This window comes from Prunus avium, chromosome 5 (genome assembly GCF_965620075.1).
Source record: "Prunus avium chromosome 5, drPruAviu1.hap1.1, whole genome shotgun sequence".
NCBI classification, from domain to species: Eukaryota; Viridiplantae; Streptophyta; class Magnoliopsida; order Rosales; family Rosaceae; genus Prunus; species Prunus avium.
In genome coordinates, this window is record NC_142288.1 from 21,639,067 (window position 1) to 21,652,322 (window position 13,256).

Here is a 13,256-nt window from a genome sequence, read left to right on the forward strand (position 1 = left end):
TGAAGAGAAAAGATAACTAAGGGAAAAAGGCTAAACTCGCAGAGTCTAAAAACCATAGATTTTCCCCATAGAAAAAAAAAACCAAACTATTACACTTATGGGGGACTAAGAAGTCCATCAGAAACCAATACCCGCACTAGGGATGGAGGTGGCTGGTTAGCCCATCCTTGCGGAAACACCGACCTTAAACTAAACCTATCGCTGCAGTCACATGGGCATCACGATTTGCTCCACGCGGGATCCAACACCATTCCACATCAGAGAATCCTTCTTCCGTGCTTTTTGAAGTGTGCCTTTAGAGCAGTTTTGTAGTAGTGAGGAGAAACAAAAATGAGTATGGATAAAAAAAAACTGACTTTATTTTCAAATCAGAAAAGTTTCAAGTAATCATCACATCACATGTGCATGACTTTCAAGTTATAAAATGCTATCTTGATGTAAGAATTTTCTTTATCATTTATTATTGTGTTTTATACCAAACTGGAAATTATAATTAAAATATATGAATTGCATCATATCGAATGAGCATTTAGTGTGAGAATAATGATGGCATTACATTTCATTATAAGTTATCAAAATACAATCCCGTTCTCTTGGTCCCCAGGGGTCCAAGGAATTTGTGGTCACTCACTTTTGGATTTAATCTTAAGGTGGAGAAAAAATTGATTTAAAAATCCATATAAGTTTAGTTTAAATTATTTTAAATTAAACAAAACAAAATTTTGTGTTAAAAAAAAAAAAAACAAACAAACAAAACAGGTTCTATCTTTTTCTATTGTCGACTGAACAAAACACGTTCAACAGGAAGCTAGCCACTGCCTACCTCCAAACATACCAATACACCATTGAATCATCAACCAACAAATATCAACTTCTCAACAATATACCAAAAAGAGAATGAAAAACAACGGTAGAAACCAAAGAATTCAAAGAGCCCCAAATTTAAGTTTTCCTAAAATCTTCTATCTTTGTCAATCCACAATAAATGAAAAATTAAATTGGAAGAATTCGCAATGCCGGAGTTGGAAAAGCTAAAGAGGACCATGAGGAGGGACTGAAGGTTATAGTGGCGTCGACCTCCATGGAGTTGGAGGCGGCTGTGCAAGAGTTTAGAACGTGTTTTGTTTCCACAAAAACTTGTTTTATTTAAGTAAAAATAATACAACATGAATTTTTAAATCAGTTTTTTCTCCACCCTTAGATTAGATCCAAGGTGGGTGACCACAAATTCCTTAGACCCTTGGTGATCAGGAGAACGGGATTGTAGATCAAGATAAGTTAACTCCCTACATTTAAAGCATGTTAAAAAAAAAGGAATTTTTTTTTATCAAATTGAAGGTAGAAGATGGATTGCTCAGAAAAAATATTTATCCCATATAATCCCAACAAAATGATAGAATATCAACACCTTATAACTTATCCCTCCTAAAATATTCTTGTTTATTTGTTGTTGCATAAGCAGACACTTCTTAACTGAATAATTCATCATCTGCTAAAGGTGTCCGGGCAAAAATCAATAGTTCAGAAAAACAAAATACTGATTGAAAAACATGATGGCTTTGCTTTTTGTATACTATTCTTTACTTGGTTGTGTAGGTGCAAAAATATTTCGGTTTTGTATGGGAAGATTGTGAACTATTTCCAATATTCATCCATATTTTAAAGGTTTTGTAGCATCTTGGGATACCATCGCCGGTTCTATTGGAAAAATAAACAAAGTGGAGTACTCCATTAATGCACGTAAATGCAAAGACTTATTGCCTCCTAATGAGTATCACAGCTTATTAGCGAGTGAAACTGTCTCAATTCATGTTGTAGCTTTAACTTTGTGTATGAGCTTTGGTTCAAGAACATATTTTGAATTGCACACTACTTAAAATAGACGTCACGCATTTCCCAATTGCCAACTAGCTACAACGTGAATTGAGACAGGCTCGCTCGCTAACAAGCCGCTATACTCATTAGGGGGAAATAAGTCTTCGCCTTCACGTGCATTGATGGAGTACTCCACGCTGTTTATTATTCCAAAGAACCCCGCGAGGATATCCCGAGATGCTGCAAAACCTCTAAAATGTGGACCGGAACACTTTTGCACCAACACAACCAAGTAAAAAATAGTATACAAAAAGCAAAGCGATCATGTAACATCCTCTAGTCCAAAATGACATTTTATTTTCGAGGTTGAGCTATTGGTATAAGTATTTTTTAATAAATTTTAAGTTTTGAGAGATTGAACTAGATAACCCTAGAAGGCCGATGATTTGTTGGTTTTTCAGGCCACTCCGGCCACTTTTTTTTACCATGGTCAAAGATCAAAAATTGGTCCCTTGAATAACATGTTAATCATCAATTGTGTCATCATGATGGCTTTGCTTTTTGTATACTATTCTTTACTTGGTTGTGTAGGTGCAAAAATGTTCCAATTCTGTACGGGAAGATTGAGAAATATTTCCAATATTCGACCACATTTTAGAGGTTTTGCAGCATCTCGGGAAACCCTCTCTGGTTCTTTTGGAAAAATAAACAACGTGGAGTACTACATCAAGGCACGTGAAGTCAAAGACTTATTGCCCCTTAATGAGTATCGCGGCTTATTAGCAAGCGAGCCTGTCTCAATTCACATTGTAGGTAATTGGGAATTGGCAAATGTGTGGCATCTATTTTCAGTAGTGTGTAATTCAAAATATGTTTTTGAACCAAAGCTCATACATAAAGTTAAAGTTACAATGTGAATTGAGATAGTTTCGCTCACTAATAAGCCGTGATACTCATTTGGGGGCAATAAGTCTTCTCTTTCACGTGCATTGATGGAGTACTCTATGTTGTTTATTGTTCCAAAAGAACCAACGAGGGTATCCCGAGATGCTGCAAAACCTTTAAAATGTGGTCGAATATTGAAAATATTTCCCAATCTTCCTATACAGTACAGAATAGGAACATTTTTGCACCTATACAACCAAGTAAAGAATAGTATACAAAAAGCAAATCCATCATTGATGACAAAAATTGAAGATTAACATACTATTCAAGGGACCAATTTTTGATCTCTGACTTTGGTAAAAAAAAGTGGCCTGAGTAGCCTGAGAAACCAACAAACCATCGGCCTCTTAGGGTTATCTAGCTCAACCTCTTAAAACTTCAAATCGATCAAAAAATACTTATGCCAATAGCTCAACCTCGAAAATAAAATGTCATTTTGGATTGGAGAATATTACATGATCGCTTTGCTTTTTGTGTACTATTCTTTACTTGGTTTTGTAGGTGCAAAAGTGTTCCAGTTCTGTATGGGAAGATTGGGAAATATTTCCAATATTCATTCACATTTTAGAGGTTTTGCATAATCTCGGGATATCCTCGTGGGGTTCTTTGGAACAATAAATAACTTGGAGTACTCCATCAATACACGTGCAAGCGAAGACTTATTGCCCCCAATTAAGTATAACGGCTTATTAGCGAGCAAGTCTGTCCCAATTCACTTTGTAGTTAGTTGGCAATTGGCAAATGCGTGATGTCTATTTTCAATAGTATGCAATTCAAAATATGTTACTGAAGCTCATTCACAAAGTTGAAACTACAACGTGAATTGAGACAGTTTCGCTTGCTTATAAGCCGCGATACTCATTAGGGGTAATAAGTATTCGACTACACGTGCCTTGATGGAGTACTCCACGTTGTTTATTGTTCCAAAAGAACTAGCGAGCGTATCCTGAGATGCGGCAAAGCCTTTAAAACGTGGTCGAATGTTGGAAATATCTTCCAATCTTCTCGTACAGAGTCGGAACATTTTTGCACTTACACAACCAAGTAAAGAATAGTATACAAAAAGTAAAGCCATCATGATGACACAATTGTTGATCTCTGACCATGGTAAAAAAAAGTGGCCGGAGTGGCCTAAAAAACAACCAAACCATTGGCCTCCTAGGGTTATCTAGCTTAACCTCCCAAATTGTAAATCGATCAAAAAAAAAACTTTTTTCAATAGCTCAACCTCGAAAATAAAATGTCATTTTGGACCGGAGGATGTTACATGATCACTTTGCCTTTTGTATACTATTCTTTACTTGGTTGTGTAGATGCAAAAGTGTTCCGGTTCAATACGAGAAGACTGGAGAATATTTTCAATACTCATCCGCTTTTTAAAAGTTTTGCAGCATCTCGGGATATCCTCACGAGGTTCTTTGGAACAGTAAACAACGTGGAGTACTTCATTAATGCATGTGAAGACGAAGATTTTTTGCCCCCTAATGAGTATAGCGGCTTATTAGTGAGCAAACCTATCACAATTCACGTTGTAACTAGTTAACAATTCGCAAACACATGGCGTCTATTTTCAGTAGCGTGCAATTCAAAATATGTTTTTGAACCAAAACTCATACACAAAGTTGAAGCTACAACGTGAATTGAGACAGTTTCGCTCGCTAATAAGCCGCGATACTCATTAGGGGCAATAAGTCTTCGACTTCACGTGCCTTGATGGAGTACTCTACATTATTTATTGTTACAAAAAAAAAAAACCAACGAGGGTATCCCGGGATGTTGCAAAACCTCTAAAATGTGGTCGAATATTGGAAATATTTCCCAATTTTTCCGTACAGTATCGAAACATTTTTGCACCTACACAACCAAGTAAAGGAAACATAATATCCAATTCATCCTTGATGTGAGTATAATTCTCAGCCTCTTGGGATGGGTGGCATATATACTTAACCCTAAACCTTGACATTTTTCTCAATCCAATGAGATGATTTCTTGGCAAAAGTTTCATTCCAATATCGAGCTATGCCAATAAAGGTATGGTAGTCTTTAAGATACTGCAATATCGACACGAGGAAACTAACTTAGAATGAGAGAAAATTTTAATAAATAAATACATAAAGGCGTCATCAAGGTAAGACTAACAGCAATCAATTGTAAGTCTTATACTCTCTAAGTACAGCACATTCACAAAACATAATCGAACATCAATTTAAAGACAGAATTTTTGCTAAAGCATAATCATTGGATAAAGGATAAAAACGGGTTTAGACCTGTTATGCCGCCACAACATCTTGAGGATCATATGGTTGATGAGCAAAAAGTAATGCTGGTACATAAAGAAGTGTTGTTTTCAATGTGAGAATTGGGACCGATGGTCCTTCAAAATATCCAAACAAATTTATCCGCTTTGACTGCTGATATTAGGGTGCCTTCAACATGTGACATACATACACAATAGAAAATTCTACATTAATGATCCCAATGCATATCATTTTTTCAAGTTTACAAATTAATCTGCCCCCAGCGTCTACTAAATACTCGTACTTAACCCATGTTACGTGCAATGAGTTTTTAGTTTACTTTAATCTCCCTTGACTACATAAAGACTTAAAAGGAACTAATTTCCAGAAGTGCTAAATATTCTTATATACAATATAATTGAAACTCCTATGCATAACATCCCATAATACGCCTCATTGTATGGTCAATGAACAAATATTGGTTATATTGAACAGTCAACACTAAGAGTGAACACCAATATATGTCCACTGTCAACTTTATGTATGAGCTTTGGTTCAACAACATATTTTGAATTGCACACCTTAAAAATGTGGTCGAATATTGAAAATATTTCCCGAACTTCCCGTACAAAACCGGAACACTTTTGCACCTATATAATCAAGAAAAGAATAGTATTCAAAAAGCAAAGCCATCATGATGACACAATTGATGATTAACATGCTATTCAAGGGACCAATTTTTGATCTCTGACCATGGTAAAAAAAAGTGGCCGGAGTGTCCTAAAAAACCAACAAACCATCGGCCTCCTAGGGTTATCTAGCTTAACCTCTCAAAACTTGAAATCAATTAAAAACTACTTATACCAATAGCACAACCTCGAAAATAAAATGTCATTTTGAACCGAAGGATGATACATGATCGCTTTAGTTTTTGTATACTATTCTTTACATGGTAGTGTAGGTGCAAAAGTGTTCCAGTTTTTTACGGGAAGATTGGGGAATATTTCCAATATTTGCCCATATTTTAGAGGTTTTGCAGAATATTGGGATATCTTCATGGGGTCCTTCGGAACAATAAACGATGTGGAGTACTCTAACAATGCATGTGAAGGCGAAGACTTATTGCCCCCTAATAATAAGTATAGCGGCTTATTAGCCAGCGAGCTTGTCTCATTTCATGTTGTAGCTAGTTAGCAAATGGAAAATGCGTGGCGTGAGTAGTTTGCATTTCAAAATATGTTCTTGAACCAAAGTTTATACATAAAGTTGAAGCTACAACGTGAATTGAGGCAGTTTTGCTCGCTAATATTTGCCCGCTAATGAGTACAGCGCCTTATTTACGAGCGGACATGTCTCAATGCACGTTGTAACTAGTTGGCAATTAGCAAACATGTGGCGTCTATTTTCAGTAGTGTGCAATTCAAAATATGTTCTTGAACCAAAGCTCATACACAAAGTTGAAGCTACAACGTGAATTGAGATAGTTTCGCTCGCTAATTTTTCCCCGCTAATGAGTATAGCGGCTTATTAGTGAGCGAGCCTGTCTCAATGCACATTGTAACTAGTTGGAATTAGCAAACGTATGGCGTCTATTTTCAGTAGTGTGCAATTCAAAATATGTTTTTGAACCAAAGTTCATACACAAAGTTGAAGCTATAACATGAATTGAGACAGTTTCGCTCACTAATAAGCCGCAATACTCATTAGAGGCAATAAGTCTTCGACTTCACGTGCCTTGATGGAGTACTCTACGTTGTTTATTGTTACAGAAAAACCAGTGAGGGTATCCCGAGATGCTGCAAAACCTCTAAAATATGGTCGAATATTGGAAATATTTCCCAATCTTCCTGTACAGAATTAGAACATTTTTGCACCTACACAACCAAGTAAAGGAAACATAATATCCAATTCATCCTTGATGTGAGTATAATTCTCAGCCCCTTGGGATGGGTGGCATATATTCTTAACCTTAAACCTTGACATTTTCCTCAATCTAATGAGACTATTTCTTGGCAAAAGTTTCATTCCAGTATCGAGCTGTGCCAACAAAAGTATGGTAGTCTTTAAGATTCTGCAATATCGACATGAGGAAACTAACTTAGAATGAGAGAAAATTTTAATAAATAAATACATAAAGGCATCGTCAAGATAAGACTAGCATCAATTAGTTGTAAGTCTTATACTCTCTAAGTACAGCACATTCACAAAACATAATCGAACATTAATTGAAAGATAAATTTTTTGCTAATGCATAATAATTGGATAAAGAACAAAAACGGGTTTAGACCTGTTGTGCCACCACAACATCTTGAGGATCATATGTTTGAGGAGCAAAAAGTAATGCTTGTACATAAAGAAGTATTGTTTTCAATGTGAGAATTGGGCACCGTTGGTCCTTCAAAATATTCAAACAAATTTATCCGCTTTGACTGCTGATATTAGGGTGCCTTCAACATGTGACATACATACACAATAGAAAATTCTACATTAATGATCCCAATGCATATCATTTCTTCAAGTTTACAAATTAATTTGCCCTTAGCGTCTACTAAATACTCGTACTTAACCCATGGTACGTGCAATGAGTTGTTAGTTTACTTTAATCTCCCTTGACTACATAAAGACTTAAAAGGAACTAATTCCCAGAAGTGCTAAAATATTCTTATATACAATATAATTGAAACTCCTATGCATAACATTCCATAATACGCCTCATTGTATGGTCAATGAACAAATATTGGTTATATTGAACAGTCAACACTACGAGTGAACACCAATATATGTTCACTATCAACTTTATGTATTAGCTTTGGTTCAACAACATATTTTGAATTGCACACCTAAAAAATGTTGTCGAATATTGAAAATATTTCCCGAACTTCCCGTACAGAACCGGAACACTTTTGCACCTATATAACCAAGAAAAGAATAGTATTCAAAAAGCAAAGCCATCATGATGACACAATTGATGATTAATATGCTATTCAAGGGACCAATTTTTGATCTCTGACCATGGTAAAAAAAAGTGGCCGGAGTGTCCTAAAAAACCAACAAACCATCGGCCTCCTAGGGTTATCTAGCTTAACCTCTCAAAACTTGAAATCGATAAAAAACTACTTATACCAATAGCTCAACCTCGAAAATAAAATGTCATTTTGGACCGAAGGATGATACATGATCGCTTTGCTTTTTGTATACTATTCTTTACATGGTAGTGTAGGTGCAAAAGTGTACTAGTTCTATACGGGAAGATTGTGAAATATTTCCAATATTCGTCCACATTTTAGAGGTTTTGCAGAATCTCGGGATATCCTCGTGGGGTTCTTTGGAACAATAAACGACGTGGAGTACTCCAACAGTGCACGTGAAGGCGAAGACTTATTGCCCCTTAATAAGTATAGCGGCTTATTAGAGAGAAAGCCTGTCTCAATTCACGTTGTAGCTAGTTGGCAATTGGCAAACGCGTGGCGTCTATTTTCAGTAGTGTGCATTTCAAAATATGTTCTTGAACCAAAGCTCATACACAAAGTTGAAGCTACAATGTGAATTGAGACAGTTTCGCTTGCTAATGAGTATAGCGGCTTATTAGCGAGTAAGCCTGTCTCAATTCACATTGTAACTAGTTGGCAATTAGCAAACGTGTGACGTCTATTTTCAGTAGCGTGTAATTCAAAATATTTTTTTGAACCAAAGCGCATATACCAATAATTATTTACCATCAAATTAAAACTCAAATTAGGTTTAAGAATCGGGTAGAAACAAGAATTATGCAAATACTCGATTAGCTCACTCAAATTAAAATTGTCAACATCTTCTTACTTACCATCTTTCAATACAGTCAAAGAAAAATCGCTTTGTCTTACAAATTGAACAGTGAACAACTACAAACTTGTTACGCTTGTCCTACAAAAAGCAAACTTTTCATTTTCGTTCATTTTCACAAAGAATGTATTCGACCATCCATAAGAATTTAGAGTAGCACCAAGAGAGAGAGAGAGAGAGAGAGAGAGAGAGAGAGAGAGAGAGAGATGTCACCTCTTTCAATTTACAACTGTTCATGGGATTATTGGAATCGTTGTCTCCATCTGATTGATCTCTTTGAATTTTCTTATTCTTGGTCCTATTATTCAGCTGCTCCAAGTTCTTTTCACAGTGGGGATGTTGTGGTTGGTGAGGACGGTGGGAAGGATGAGGAAGATGGGGCAGAGAAGGCAGACATCGGTAAAATCGAAGGAGGAGGAGATAAAGGAGGCACATTTTGGGTTTCTAAAGATAAGAGTTATGATCTTAGGGAAAGCAAAGGGTGGAGGAGTATGGGGGAAGGCAAAAGGAGGAGAAGATAATTTTTTTTCTCCTAAAACGAGGAGTGGATAAATAGCATAAATTATTATTTTTAAAATTATATAAAATTTGAAGGCACAAAAAAGTTTTTCGTGTCCTATAAAAAGCACAATTAATCATACTTTTAAACTATAATAATTACTCTCATTAACAATGAGGCGACAAGATGGAAGTTGATATTAGCATTGGATCGTGCGTAAATTTCAATAGACACAAATAAATTCGTTCTTAGAAACTTAAAATAATACAACTCAAAATCCTAATAATGATAGAAAACTCAAGGTTTCAGAATGCCCAAATTTATCTAACAAGAAAATATTAAAATCCTAATAGATAACTTATTCTAAAATAAAAAATATATATTTTTCCTCACCATAATCCGTATTCACTTCAAACTTGCTCGAACAATACAATAATTCCAACAATAAATTCTTCATAATTGATATTTAAGTAGCTTACAATGTGTGATGTCTTGCCAATTTTGAACGAAGGTATTTTTTCTTAATTATTTTTCTTCGTAAAACTTGGCCCATATTTTGTACTACATCAAATTCGTTGTGTGACCCATATTTTGTCCTACATCAAATTCATTGTGTGACTCAATACATAGCACTCAAATTATTGAGGTTTCCATGATATTCCATTCAATCCTAAGACATAAGTGCTATGTGATGTTAGAAAGGATATCAATCCCAAATGAGTTTTGATACGGATACACACTCACATAGTGCAAGTCACGTGTACTCTTGAAGAACTCACTTCAAAGTGACTTATAAAATAATTAGTTAAAATTTCCAACACTCATACGGCCCAAAGCTTAAACTTAGCATTGGAAAAAAAGTTCACGTTGCAAGAAAACCAATTTGAAAAGCGAAGAAACCCATGATTCCCCAAAAGATAAAAAGCAGAGAAAACAAACAGAAAAGCTAAAATAAAGACAGAAACCAAATTTTGTGAGCACCCAACCACAAGCTTTTTGGTAGTGCAGTTATTTTGGATTACTCAAGGCTTATAAATGCGAATTGCCCTGTTCCAATCACACTTTAAAAAAAAAAACTTTAAAATAAAATTATAAAAAAAAAAAAAAAAAGAGAAGTAAGAGATATAGATTATAATAATTGAAGTGCATGATTGATGGATAAAATAGCATATAATCAAATGCAAATACATGTAAAATATAATAACAAGCAGTGACAAATGAAGAAGCAAATCGATTTTAAGCACCTGTAAGCTTTTGACATGTACCAGGGATTTAATACTACTACTAGTTGCCGTGTGCCCATGAATGAGATTGATCAGTGGCTATCATTGATTTAAATAATGCATACAATAATCTTCTATGAAAAACTTACCTGAAAACTCTCAATATCATAAGATGATCGATAATAATAATTTGAATTTTAGACTTCTTCCCTCGTTAAAAAGAGAAATGTCAATTGGTACCTATTTCACGTCAAATGTAATACAAAGCCTTAGAAAATCAAATGCTAGCATGTTAACATGTTAAGTAATAAATTTTTGATAAGGTGCTGATAATTATTAAAGTTAAAAATGCTGGAAGAATTTTCATGTCTATAACTGTCGATGCCAATTTGTGACTAGCTTACTTGGAAGAGCTTCCATGTGATGTGATGTGGCGAAACTTATTAAATAAGCTTGGCCAGCCGTCTCTTTAAGATCATCACAAACTAATGTCAACTAACTTTTTTAGTCGACGTCAAAGTTTAAATTCTAGGAAACATTTTTCTTATTAACTCAATAATCATACTAAACGAGAAATAGGGTTTCACACACACACTACTAAAGTGTTATGGGGTTTCGAACCTGAGACTACTAGTCTACAAATCAATGCCCTTCTTCATTAGGGTAGAGACCCCGTTGGCAAAAGCTGAAACTCTTAAACCATCATATATAGGTCATGCCATAGGTAGATAATATCAAATTTTGTAAGAATAAACTATTTTTATCATATATACTAATTACATAGGATCCAATGCAATCAATATGTCATCAATATTTGCAACAGTATATTATTCGTGAAGGAAGTTAAGATTCCAACCCAAAATCAATTGGTAATGGGGAGTAGCTGAATGGAACATTATTCTCCATTACAAGATCTCAAGTGCTTATATATTACATTATCGTCTACTAAAGCATGCATCTAGCTGTGACAACCACAGATCATGACAAAAGTACATGTCCTTTTGTTTTTGTTTATTTTTTTTCTCTTCTTCTTCTTCTTCCCAATAAGTCAAATTCTCCCTCTTATTCTCTTTATTACAGCAAATTAATTATTTTGGTGTTATACAGCACGCGCACGCATGAGATTAAAAAATACTAATAGTACATCGAGAAAGCAAAGGATGAATCAGATAAAATTGACATGGTTTGTGAGGAATCGGATGAAGTGAGAAGGAAAAGGATGAATCAGATACAAGTTATCGACTGTACTTCCATTCACCGGTTTCATATCCCGTCTTTTTCTATCTTTCTCCTCACGAGAGATATAAATAGAAAAGGTATGAAGGTGGTCCATGGAAGTTATTTTCGTCGTGGATTCAGAATGATAGTTAAGTATAAACTATATATCAGCTTTATCTGACAAAAGAACAAGCGATTTTGATAAAGCAAAAAAAACATAAAAAAAATGCCGGTAAGCTTTGCCGGTAAGCTTGTGACAAAAGAACAAGCGATTTTGGTAAAATTGTGAAAACCATGAGGAGTTAAAGTTGTAGACACACTCAACAGTTTTGCCGGTAAGCTTTAAACAGCAGCGGGGCATCATCGGACTAGCTAGCAATGTCTAATGGCCATGTGATGAATTTCCTTGAAATGGACTGGCGGCAGTCTCTTTTTATACAAGTCATTATCTCTAATTTAAATCTGTCTATTTCTTGGCTCAATTGATGATCTCAAAATAAACAAGGAGAGAAAGTGTAAGACATGGAGCCGTGTGGTAATAAAATTTCTCATCATTTCTAATTTAGTCAGGTTCCTAGTCCCCTCATCTCATTAGCTGACAAGTATTGTTTTTCTTTATTTTTTGGGTACAAGGATCGAATTAGCAACTTGAATAAAAAGTTCAATAGCAAATTAAAGCACATAATTAAAATGGGAAAGCACGATTGGATTATGGTAATATCAAATTGGGAGCACCTTTAATTCTTTTCTAGGGAGGCCGAAAGTTATCTTTACCAATGAGAATTTACAACTTTTGATTTCTATCTTATAAATTGCAGTGTGAGACAACTGACTACAAGTGTTATTTTGAATGAACTACTAGGATTTGTAACTAAAGTGGTGAAATGTGGTTATCCATACAGCCGAAGTTCCGTGTTTGAATTCTCTATTACCTATATTGCTTTTATAAAATTAAAAAAGAAATGATGAACTATTGAGCTAAAAATAATAGGTTATATATAACGTAACGTAGGATCATTAGTAAGGTGGACTTTATTTGAATATTGCAAGGTGGCTAGTTTAGAAAGATAGTCAGAAGATATATGTCATTTATCGTGTTAAACTATGATTCCGAAGCATTGATTAGAAATTTAATCACAAGTTTACAATATGAGTATAATATGTTTATCTCCTCAATCTTAAGGAGTCAAGCTTTTTTTATATATTAATGGATATAAGTAAGAACTGAAATATTATAGTTCAAGCTGCCCTAATGACTAGACAACTATGCTTATTTAGACTTTAAAAGCAATGTCAAGTGAAAAGGATTTGTAGCTCAAGTGGTTAAAAGTATTTATTTTTGCACCTAAAATTTTAGATTCGATTTTCCCTCTTCCAATATCGCTCGTATAAAAAAGAAAACAAAATCAGCAATGCCAAGCAAAATAATCAAGGCTGTCTCATATGGGACGGGTTATAAATTCCCGTTACAGAAGAAGCAACATAAAAGGTAGTCTA